This window comes from Sinocyclocheilus rhinocerous, unplaced genomic scaffold, assembly GCF_001515625.1.
Source record: "Sinocyclocheilus rhinocerous isolate Xijiao unplaced genomic scaffold, SAMN03320098_v1.1 scaffold1371, whole genome shotgun sequence".
NCBI classification, from domain to species: Eukaryota; Metazoa; Chordata; class Actinopteri; order Cypriniformes; family Cyprinidae; genus Sinocyclocheilus; species Sinocyclocheilus rhinocerous.
This window is the reverse complement of record NW_015637531.1, coordinates 226,021-236,223: the sequence shown is the minus strand read 5'-3', so window position 1 is coordinate 236,223 and position 10,203 is coordinate 226,021. Positions and strand designations below refer to the sequence as shown.

The following is a 10,203-nucleotide window of genomic DNA, read 5'->3' as shown; positions in this document are numbered from 1 at the left end:
GGCGAAAGTTTGAGCAAAACATGCTAACTGTTCTGTCTTTGGCTGCACAGACGAGCACAGAACACTGTTTAGAGTCCCAGCCTCAGAGGAGACAAGACAGCAGTGGATTTATTGATTTATTTTAATGTATATTGCTGCTGCCACACAGATCTAAAATAAACATGCAATTTATTTCCCAGCGGTTTACCTTCACAGACATAACTGACTGTTTTTGTAACTCGTGTGTTTGTATGAGAACTTAGTTTAGTACTCGCATGCTGTGACAGCCGCTTTCTGTCCATGTGCTTCGGATGTGTGCGCTTAGAAAACCGTATATCAGAAGTTTAAACTCATGGTTTAAAACGCATGATTTCAGCACGATAAATATGATAATCAGAACCAAAACAGATGTTTTTAGCAGGTACACGCTGTAAAGTCACAACCCTATTCTGGAAAAGGGGGCGGGGAGCAGTAGCTCATTTGCATCTAAAGAGACAGGCCCGAAAAACAGCGTGTTTCTGCTTCCACTCAAAATAGCCATTTTCAAAATGATATAATAAATGATCTGTGGAGTATTTTGAGCTGAAACTTCACAGACACATTCTGGGGAAACCAGAGACTTATATTACATATTGTAAAAAGGGGCATAATATGTCTCCTTTAAATATAATGTTATCAAATATGGACCACCGGTATACTTTTATAGTGCTTTTGGGACTTGTTGAGAACAGAGACGTGATATTGCGCAGCACCTGCTATGTGCAAGCCTTCCATCTGTGTGGACGTGTTTGTTTGTCCAAATGTGTGTGTGTGGCCGGATGTTTGTGTGTGCACCGGTAGACATTTGTTTGTGTATGCTTCTGTTTGTGCTTCTGTGTGGTCTCACATTCATGCCCACTCACTGCATCCTGAGCTCTGTCCAGTTGGAGCCCTTTTACCACGGCATCCATCAGAAGGATCTCACACCACCTGTGTTTTAGCCCCAGAGAGCCATTCAACTATTGTTCTTCTATTACTGAGCACCGGCAGCCAGAGCAATCAACCTTTGCTGACATCTGACTTCCTAATCAAATGAGTATAGAGTTCACAGTTCCTCCCTGTCTTTAGATATAAGTGAATGATTAGGTGAGTTGTATTAGAGTTTAAACAGCTGGAGTCAAAGGGGATTTTCCTTCTTTGTTACAGCAATATTATATCGGAAATCATCTGGCAATACTCTTGAGATGACTTTTAATCATTTACTCTTATTCCACTGGTGTGTACAGACGGTTATCTGATATACAGTATTTGTGCAGAATAATGTCAGTAAAATTAATGATAAAAGTGTAGGAGGTCAAGATCGACGATGGGAACATAGAAAGGGTTAGAACACAGAAGATACAAGATATTAGAATGAACACTCACTGCTCCCTCTTCTGGTCTCCATAGGCTCACAGTGCGTCCATGAAAGAGGACCCCTGATCCGGGCTCTGCTGCTTACGGGGGCCGGCAGGTGTTGGGAAGAAGATGTTGGTCCATGGCCTGTGCACCGAGACCGGGGCAAACCTATTTGACCTCTCCCCAGCAACGGTAGCTGGCAAATATCCCGGCAAAAGCGGACTGCAATACCTCCTGCACATGGTCTTCAAGGTGAGGAGAAATCATCTGAGGTCTCTCTCCAAATACCTCCTGGGAATGTAGAAAGCCAAGATTCCAATGTTGAAACTGCATGAGATTTTTTAGCTCCATGTGTCATAAAAGGTGATCAATCAACATATTGACTGACTGCTGTCATCATCTATTCATCTTCTAAAATGGAGTGAAATGTTTTTCTGTTTATGAAAAATATTCTGGCATGACATCCAAACATAAACATTAATGCAAGTGGAAAAACGTTCCTCTCCGTGTCAACGTTGTAACAAAATACTTTTAAACAGACGTTGTTTACTTGATGTTCAACATATCAAGAAGTGTTTAGTACTGTACATAAATAAACTCGCGTGTTTAAACTAGGAGGCCAAAACTGTATCCCCACATTACCTCTTCCCTTTAGTAATAAAGCTTTAGTAATAAATCACAGAGCATAGACAGCTCATATCAATAAAGCGCTGTGAAATTTGTGCAGTTGCCCGCCAGGAAAGTTTATTGTGACCATTAGGGATGTGACGAGATCTCGTGGCACAAGATACGTGACGATATCCTCGCAATACAATTTGCAGTGTTTATATTAGAGCTGCACGATTAATTGTTTAAAGATCGCAATCTCGATTCAAAACTCACATGGTCGTATTTCTAAATGACAACGATTTGTCTGTGTCTATTAATGTTATTTTGTTTAGTTTTCTTTCTTTTTTTTCTTCAGAATCGTGATCTCCAATTTATATATAAAAAAAACATGATCCTCAATTTATCCAGAATCGTGCAGCTCTAGTTTACATGTTGTTTATTGCTGCATATAATTCATTAAAATAGAAGTTTAATTTAATAAAGTACAAGTTGATTTCAAAATGCACCTACATTTTTTGCATTTTGTGTTTTTCAGTTGAATAAAAGACTATTTTTCCCTATATATATTTCATCATTGAGGATTTCTTTAAAAAGTCGAAAAATCTCATCTCGTCTCGTTCTCGTGAACCCAGTCTCGTGTCTCGTCTCGTCTTGTGGGATAAGTGTCTCGTCACACCCCTAGTGGCCTTATTTGTGTCCTTAAGAGAGGGAAATACCAGGCTTGGAAGTTCTACTTGAAGAACTGTTCCTGAGAGCATTTGGCACAGCAGATAAACAAGACAGGATGTGGCAGGGGGATTCTAAGATTCTGCGCTCAGCATTGTGTTGGATGGTGGTCTTTCAGCACCTCTCCTAATGCATGCTGGGAATAAAACCAGGTGCCAACATGACTTCCTGCTTGCTTAGTCATTTGGAGATTAATCTCCAAATTCTGCCCAATGTAAAGCTCTCTGTTACAAACAGTAGAGAAAGGTTTTATTTAAGTACATTTATGGAAGTTAGTTTGTATACTGTTCCTTTCTAATCTGTAGCTTCTGATGTTTCTGCTGTGGAGGCCAAAAACAAATCCGCAAATCCAGAAGGCTAACTCAAATATGTGTGGGAAAAAGAGCTAGTGTTTTCTTGAATTACTGCTAAATGAATGAGCAGCGTTTCAGCTGGAGCCAATACCCAAATCCATTGATTTTCATTATGGAACTGAATCTGAGAAATGTTGTGTGGAAATATGCAGTGCTGATTAATTCACTATGGACTGCATCATAAAACAAAAACTTACAGAGATTTTAAGTTCATAGCAGTACTAAAAGAGAGTTATAATACTGTATATTGACAGTTTCCAAACATACAGAAGCCCACAGAGGCCATATTTGATTTTTGTCAGGAAAACAAGACTGAGGCAGAAACATACTATTATACTAATTCTTACTACAGAATATACTATGTATATACTATGCATAGTATGAAGATTTTATGCATGCAGAATACCAGAAAACCTATACATACAAACATGTGTATATAACATTAATATAAAATATAAACATAAAATAAGCTAAAATATTATTATTTACTGATAATATCTAAGTGTATTGTCTTTTAGATGTATACACACACTAAATAAGTCTGATTTCAATTAAATTCATTTTGATTTAATTTTATTGTATGTCCAGACTCCCTAGAACCAGTATAACATTGTTGTGTGGAAATATGCAGTGCTGATTAATTCACTATGGACTGCATCATAAAACAAAAACTTACAGAGATTTTAAGTTCATAGCAGTACTAAAAGAGAGTTATAATACTGTATATTGACAGTTTCCAAACATACAGAAGCCCACAGAGGCCATATTTGATTTTTGTCAGGAAAACAAGACTGAGGCAGAAACATACTATTATACTAATTCTTACTACAGAATATACTATGTATATACTATGCATAGTATGAAGATTTTATGCATGCAGAATACCAGAAAACCTATACATACAAACATGTGTATATAACATTAATATAAAATATAAACATATAAAATAAGCTAAAATATTATTATTTACTGATAATATCTAAGTGTATCGTCTTTTAGATGTATACACACACTAAATAAGTCTGATTTCAATTAAATTCATTTTGATTTAATTTTATTGTACGTCCAAACTCCCTAGAACCACAATGTATAACATTTCTTTCTTCACTTATTATTTGATCAGAAAATAACATGACTTCTGAGTATCTTCTTTAATAACTATCTTAAATTATAAAACGGTTATCAAGTGTGAGGGTAAAGGTATGGCCTATATCTTACCAATATTAAAAATATAGTTACTGTAAAATATAGCATCATCTACCAAAATCTAATTAATAATAATAATTTGTATTATTATTAACATATTTATTTGTTTGTTTGTTTGTTTGTAGAATTTCTTCACAAAAAATGTTCTGGTACATGGGAGAGGGGTTTCTGCTCAGATGGCCAAATGGCCCGCCCATTAGAAATTAAGTTTGGCTCAATAAACAACAAAAATTAGAGGGAACATAGTTTATTTACAGAAAACTTTGTTAATCATTAGTGAACAGGACGCATTGTTTTCAGTCAAATGATATTAAAGCATTCACTTCACTAATGTGGTACCATGTGTTTTGGGGGCAGTGCTGATTACAGTCAGTGTTGTTTCTTTTCTGGCTGATAAGTGATTGTTTGTGAGTGAGAGAGCTGAGATGATTGTTTGTGTTGTTGTACCGTTCGGCCTGCGTTGGAGGAACATTGTCGTGTTTTGGCAGGTGGCTCGGCAGCTGCAGCCCTCAGTTATTTGGATTGGCGACGCTGAGAAAACATTCTACAAAAAAGTTCCAAAGCTGGAGAAAGAGGTTTGTCTACCGGCAGGGGAAAAACATGTCAGCTTACATTCACAGTCATTAGAACACTTACTAAATAAACACATAACTTTGAACCCATCCCTGCATACAAGTCTAATACCAGACCATCAGCTGTGATATTCTTCTTCATTTGTTTAGTCCTTCATTCAAAAGTCATTCAGTGTGAGCAAAGTCAGTTTTTAAAGTTGTTGTCAATGTGAGGAGGTGGCCTCTGCTGACCTCTTGTGGTTAAAGATGAAGATACACTGTGCTAACATTAACAGAGTGCTGCAGTGATGATATATTTTTGTAGGCCAGCCTGGAAATTAGCATCACCCAGATTCAATCAACAAAAACCCAATAGGATTTTTTCACTGGCTATAAATGAACTACAGATCCCAAATAACTTCTGTAGTCCCATTTAGCCACTTGTTAGCAGTCGCTTTTTCACTTTTCACAAGGGGGTACTGATTTTTATGTTGTGGAATAAAACGTGAAAACATATTGAGCTTGTGTTAACCATAGGCCTTATTTCAGGCATTTAACCAAAAACCCCATTCAAAAAAAAAAATTCCATTTGAGACAATGGAACCAGAAGTGCTAAAATGCTAAAACATTTCAATGTTTTGGACTAAAAAAAACACCCCTGTATAACTCTATTGTTTTCTTCAGTTCAGCTTTTTCTTCATTCTGTTAATTCTAGATGGAACCCAAAAGACTAAAGAAAAACCTGCCAAAGGTCCTGAAATCTATTAAACCAGAGGACCGTGTGTTAGTGGTGGGGACGACTCGCAGACCTTTTGATGCAGACATAAAACCTTTCTGTAAAGTTTACAAGAAGATCATTTTGATCCCTAGGCCAGATTATGCTTCAAGATTTAGTAAGTAAACATCTGTGTGTGTTTAATTTTAGTTTTATTCTGAGACTGCTTTCACATTTCAAGTTACTGACATATTTAGTTCAGTTTGCATCACTAAAATCTAGGGCTGGGAATCGATTCCAAAAAGAATTGATTCCGAGGTGTTGGGAATCGAGAGTCGATTCCAAAGGTTGGAATCAATTCCATCAAGGGCAATCGACTCCTCATTCAGAGCCTTTTTCAGTTCAACAAAGCTTATCTATGGGTGCCTCTCAAACGGAAGGCTGCATCCTACGAAAGCTGCACACATTTAAATTCACGAAAATAATCTGAAAGAAAACGAGTCGGTACTGAGATCATTTAAATTTTAGGATGCAGCCTTCCTTTTGAGAAGCACCATTCACCTCCCTCATGCTCGCTAAAAGCCTTAATTACAAGAGTTGTGAGATAAAAGATTATTTTCATTTTTATATTTTTATTACCATTCGCCTCCCTCATGCTCGCTAAAAGTGATTAGAAGTCATTAGAACCAGTTTAAAAAAAACGATTCAGAGGTTATTTTACGGTGGACCTGGCTTGTCCACAATTTTGAGCGCTGCACGACAGATCATCTGATTGACAGATAAACCACGAGCTCTATCAGTTATTGTTCATGTTCTGGTTATTTTGTTTCAGTGTACAGTTTGTTAATATTGTGCAAAGCATACAGTCATAGTAAACTTCATCATTCAGCTGAACTGTGCACATTTATTTTAGACACTTCATGTCATGTTCAATTCATGCGATAATCGCATGTCCCTGCTGAGCTGTGGACTATGACTAATTTCACGATCAAAAATTTCGATTTCAAAGCAGACAAAATTAAAATTTATGTATCTATTTTTTTTTTTTTTTTTTACAAATAAAGCTTCATATTATGAGAAGTATACTTTCTACGACCTTTATCCTGCATTCATGGTGAGATTATATTCATTCAATCTAAAAAAAAACAAGAATCGAGAAAGAATCGAAAACAACAGTGAGGAATCGGAATCGGACCAGATTCCAAAAATTTCGGAATCGAACAGCCCTACTAAAATCTGCTTCATTGTATGTAGTTTTTATTATTGTGTACATGAATTTATAAATGTATCTTTTATGTTTAGCTCTGTGGAAGGAGCAGCTCCAAGCAGGTGGTGCTCAGCTGGGCCCTAAGCTGGATTTGAGCTCTCTAGCTAAAGTAACAGATGGTTACACTCAGGGACACATCCTTCAGGCGATCCAAATTGTTCTAAACTCTCACCACCTCAACCAGCAGACCAAGAGACCCCTCACTGCGGTGGAGTTCATCCCCCCTCTTGCAAGACAAGACCCTGTCTACAAAGAAGAGGAGGCAGCCTTTAAAGTAAGTTTTTTGTGATGCTTTCTGGAGGGGTGCATGTGTTGAACCCAGCTATATGTATAATGAGTGTACATTATATTTGTATTTTCTGTATTGATAGGCATGGTACAGCCGGACACCTCTAGGCAAAAAATGGGCACGAGCGGCCAAGACCAGTGAGGAGGAGGGAGATCACAAGAAAGGGAAAACAAAAGGAGGAAAATCACAAAAGAAAGGAAAGGAAGGGAAGACTAAAAAGAGAAAGAAAAAGAAGTGAAAAAAGTTCATTTTTTAATGGACGATCTAAAATTTTAAACTAACAAAACAGCTGACACAGGTCATCCAATCAGAGCCTAAATTCAAACACAGCCACAGTTTCTCTTCTGGCCAGCAGAGGGCATTAGCACATCTCCCAAAGGAGAGTCTACTGTACGTACTGTATGTCTACCAGTATGTTTTATCCTTTCCTTTGTTACTCAATCAGTACATTTTGTGGGGTGTTTTTGTTTGTTTTGTTTGACTTTGGTTCTCATCTGTGTGTTTTGTTAGCATCAAGTCTTCTCTTCAGTTGTATTGATGGCTAATTATGATATTTCATACTTGAGGTTTTCTGCTGCAAATTTGGCTATTGTTTTTTAGAAAAAAAAATTTTTGGGTTATATAGTGTTGCATGAAAATTATCATGTGCAAGTACAAAGCTGGGTGTATTGGTTAATATTTATTTTGTGTTCTTAAACCTGACCTGAAGCCAGTGAGCCATTAAAAGATGAACCTGATCTGAAAAATTCTTTCATTACATTGGAATCTGAATGTGACACTTTAAAATATAATAATGTATAAATGTCATTGTATTGGATAACAAAATATAAAAACAAGGGTCAATTAATATATAATTAATTAAGACAAAAAGCATTTGGACATTTTGTGTTTATCAAACTACATAGTTGTCAAATGACCATGGGTGCAGTTAGTTCAAAATGATTATGAAATGGTTAAAGGGATAGTCCACCCAAAAATGAAAACTCGTCATTTATTCACCCTCATGTCATTCCAAACCTATGTGCATTTCTTTCTTTTGCTGAACACAAAAGAAGATATTTTGAAGAATGTAGGTAACCAAACAGTTTCCGTTCTCACTGACTTCCATTGTATTTTTTTCCATACAGTGGAAGTCAATGGGAACAGAAACTGTTGGAGCCAGCAACATTCTTCAAAATATCTTCTTTTGTCTTCCACAGAAGAAAGTAAGTCGGGTTTGGAATGACATGAGAGAGAGTAAATGATGACAACTTTTACATTTTTGGGTGGACTATACCTTAATTTACTTGTGAAATAAGATGCCACTTTGAAATGAAATACAAAATTCTGTCATGATGCAGACCGATAGGTTATAACTCAATCTGACATAATCACATCATTATTCACATGGTTCAGCTGATTGGTTTCTTTTCACATCAGCAGCCAATGAGCTTGCTTCTCAACATTCAGATACTTGGCTAGTGTTTGCTGTAGCAGTTGCAGTGCGTTTCAGAAACCCTCCACCTTCCCCAGCTCCACCTGTATAGATCTGCTACGGGGTAATTTCATGTATGTTATACATGGTGGTTATTTCATATATTATATGTGCAGCAGCAATATTTCTTGCATGCTCATAGCAGCATGTCTGAGGATGAAATCTCGGACAAATCTCGGTACTTGCTCTGCCACAGCAGCAGCAGCATAGCAGATCTATTCCGCCAAGACCAAACACATTAACGTTGTCATGTATATTACCATATTAAAGGGGTCTACCCCCAAAACAAAATCAAGACTTAAAGAGTGTAAAAGAGCACAATAGGACCCCTTTAAACTCTCTTTGAGTGTCACGATCACCAACAATACCTCTGTCATTTGGTCTTCATTTCCCATAAACCTTTGCCCGGACTCATCACCACTCATTGTTTGCACCTGTGTCTCGTTAACCATGTCTGCTCACCCTATATGAGCCTGGTTCATATTTGTCATTCATTGCTAAGTCTTGTATGTGTCAGTACTGCATTCCTAAACCTTGTTTCCTGGTTCTTCCTTGTCTGGGTCCCTGCTATTGTTTCCCTGCCTGTCTCTGGATGACCCTTTGCCTGTGTTTTTTTCCCCTGTTGCTATTGTTTGGACTGATTGCCCATATTAGGACCTTTACCTGTTTTGGACTTTGATTGTGGGTTACCCCTTTAATAAAAACTGCATCGGAATTCTCAAACTTTGTGTACCTGTGCAGTTTCGTTACACAGAGTTGTCCTGACAGAAATTCATTCATTTTAAAGTATGGTTAAAAATTCACCCCAAAATGTAAATGCTGTCATCATTTACTCACCATCATGCCATACCCATGTGGCTGACTTTCTTCTGTTGTTTCGCAGAAAAGAGAAAGTCATGGGTTTGGAATGACATGAGTGTGAGTAAATGATGACTGATTTTTTTTTTGTGAACTGTGCCTTCAGTAGTTAAAAATACGGCTTCAATAATTAAATAGGTCCACTTTATCATTTGTAAAATAATTTGTAAAAACACTGAGAGAGCAAAACAGTTTATTGGCCCATGTAATCTTCAGCCGTACTGTATCTGCCAGAAGGGCTGCAGTGCGGCATCTCTGCCCAGGTCTCAGAGTATTTAGTGTTCAGCACTTACGAGACAGCCTGTTCTGCCAAGTAGCTGACCCACTTCCCTTCCTCCTTTAGACTCCTCTTCCCATAGAAGCAGATGCCTGTTTTAAATTCCTTCATTCTCAGTAATGTGTCTGTTACCCCTTGTCTGCAACATAATCAACTCCCTCACTACTTATCCCAGGTCATTCTTGGTGTGTTCCTCTCTCCTCTGTGTGTGTGTGTGTGTTGTTGTTGTTTTGTTTTTGGCTTGCCTTGTTCTGTCTGTAACACACTCCAACTCTGATTCTACCGGATCCCCTCCTCCTCACCAGGTTTATAGGGCATGACAAACACAGTCACCTCAATGTGCTCTTTGTAGCTTCAGCTCACATCTAATTGAATTAAACAGGGGTGTGTGTGTGTGTGTGTGTGCGTGTGTGTGTGTCTTCTAACCCAAAGAACAAAAAGAGCCCTAAAGCTGGGTGACATGTTAAGAGGAGTATGTTTTTTCTTGACTTCCTAATTTAATTGCGAGATGTTGATATGCAC

At 37.6% G+C, this 10,203-nt stretch overlaps 1 pseudogene; it reads left to right on the top strand.

The window, feature by feature from the left end:
* Nucleotides 1–7,355, top strand: part of LOC107748918 (IQ and AAA domain-containing protein 1-like) — a 64,055-nt pseudogene extending 56,700 nt beyond the window's left edge.
* The last annotated feature ends 2,848 nt before the right edge of the window (nucleotides 7,356–10,203 follow it).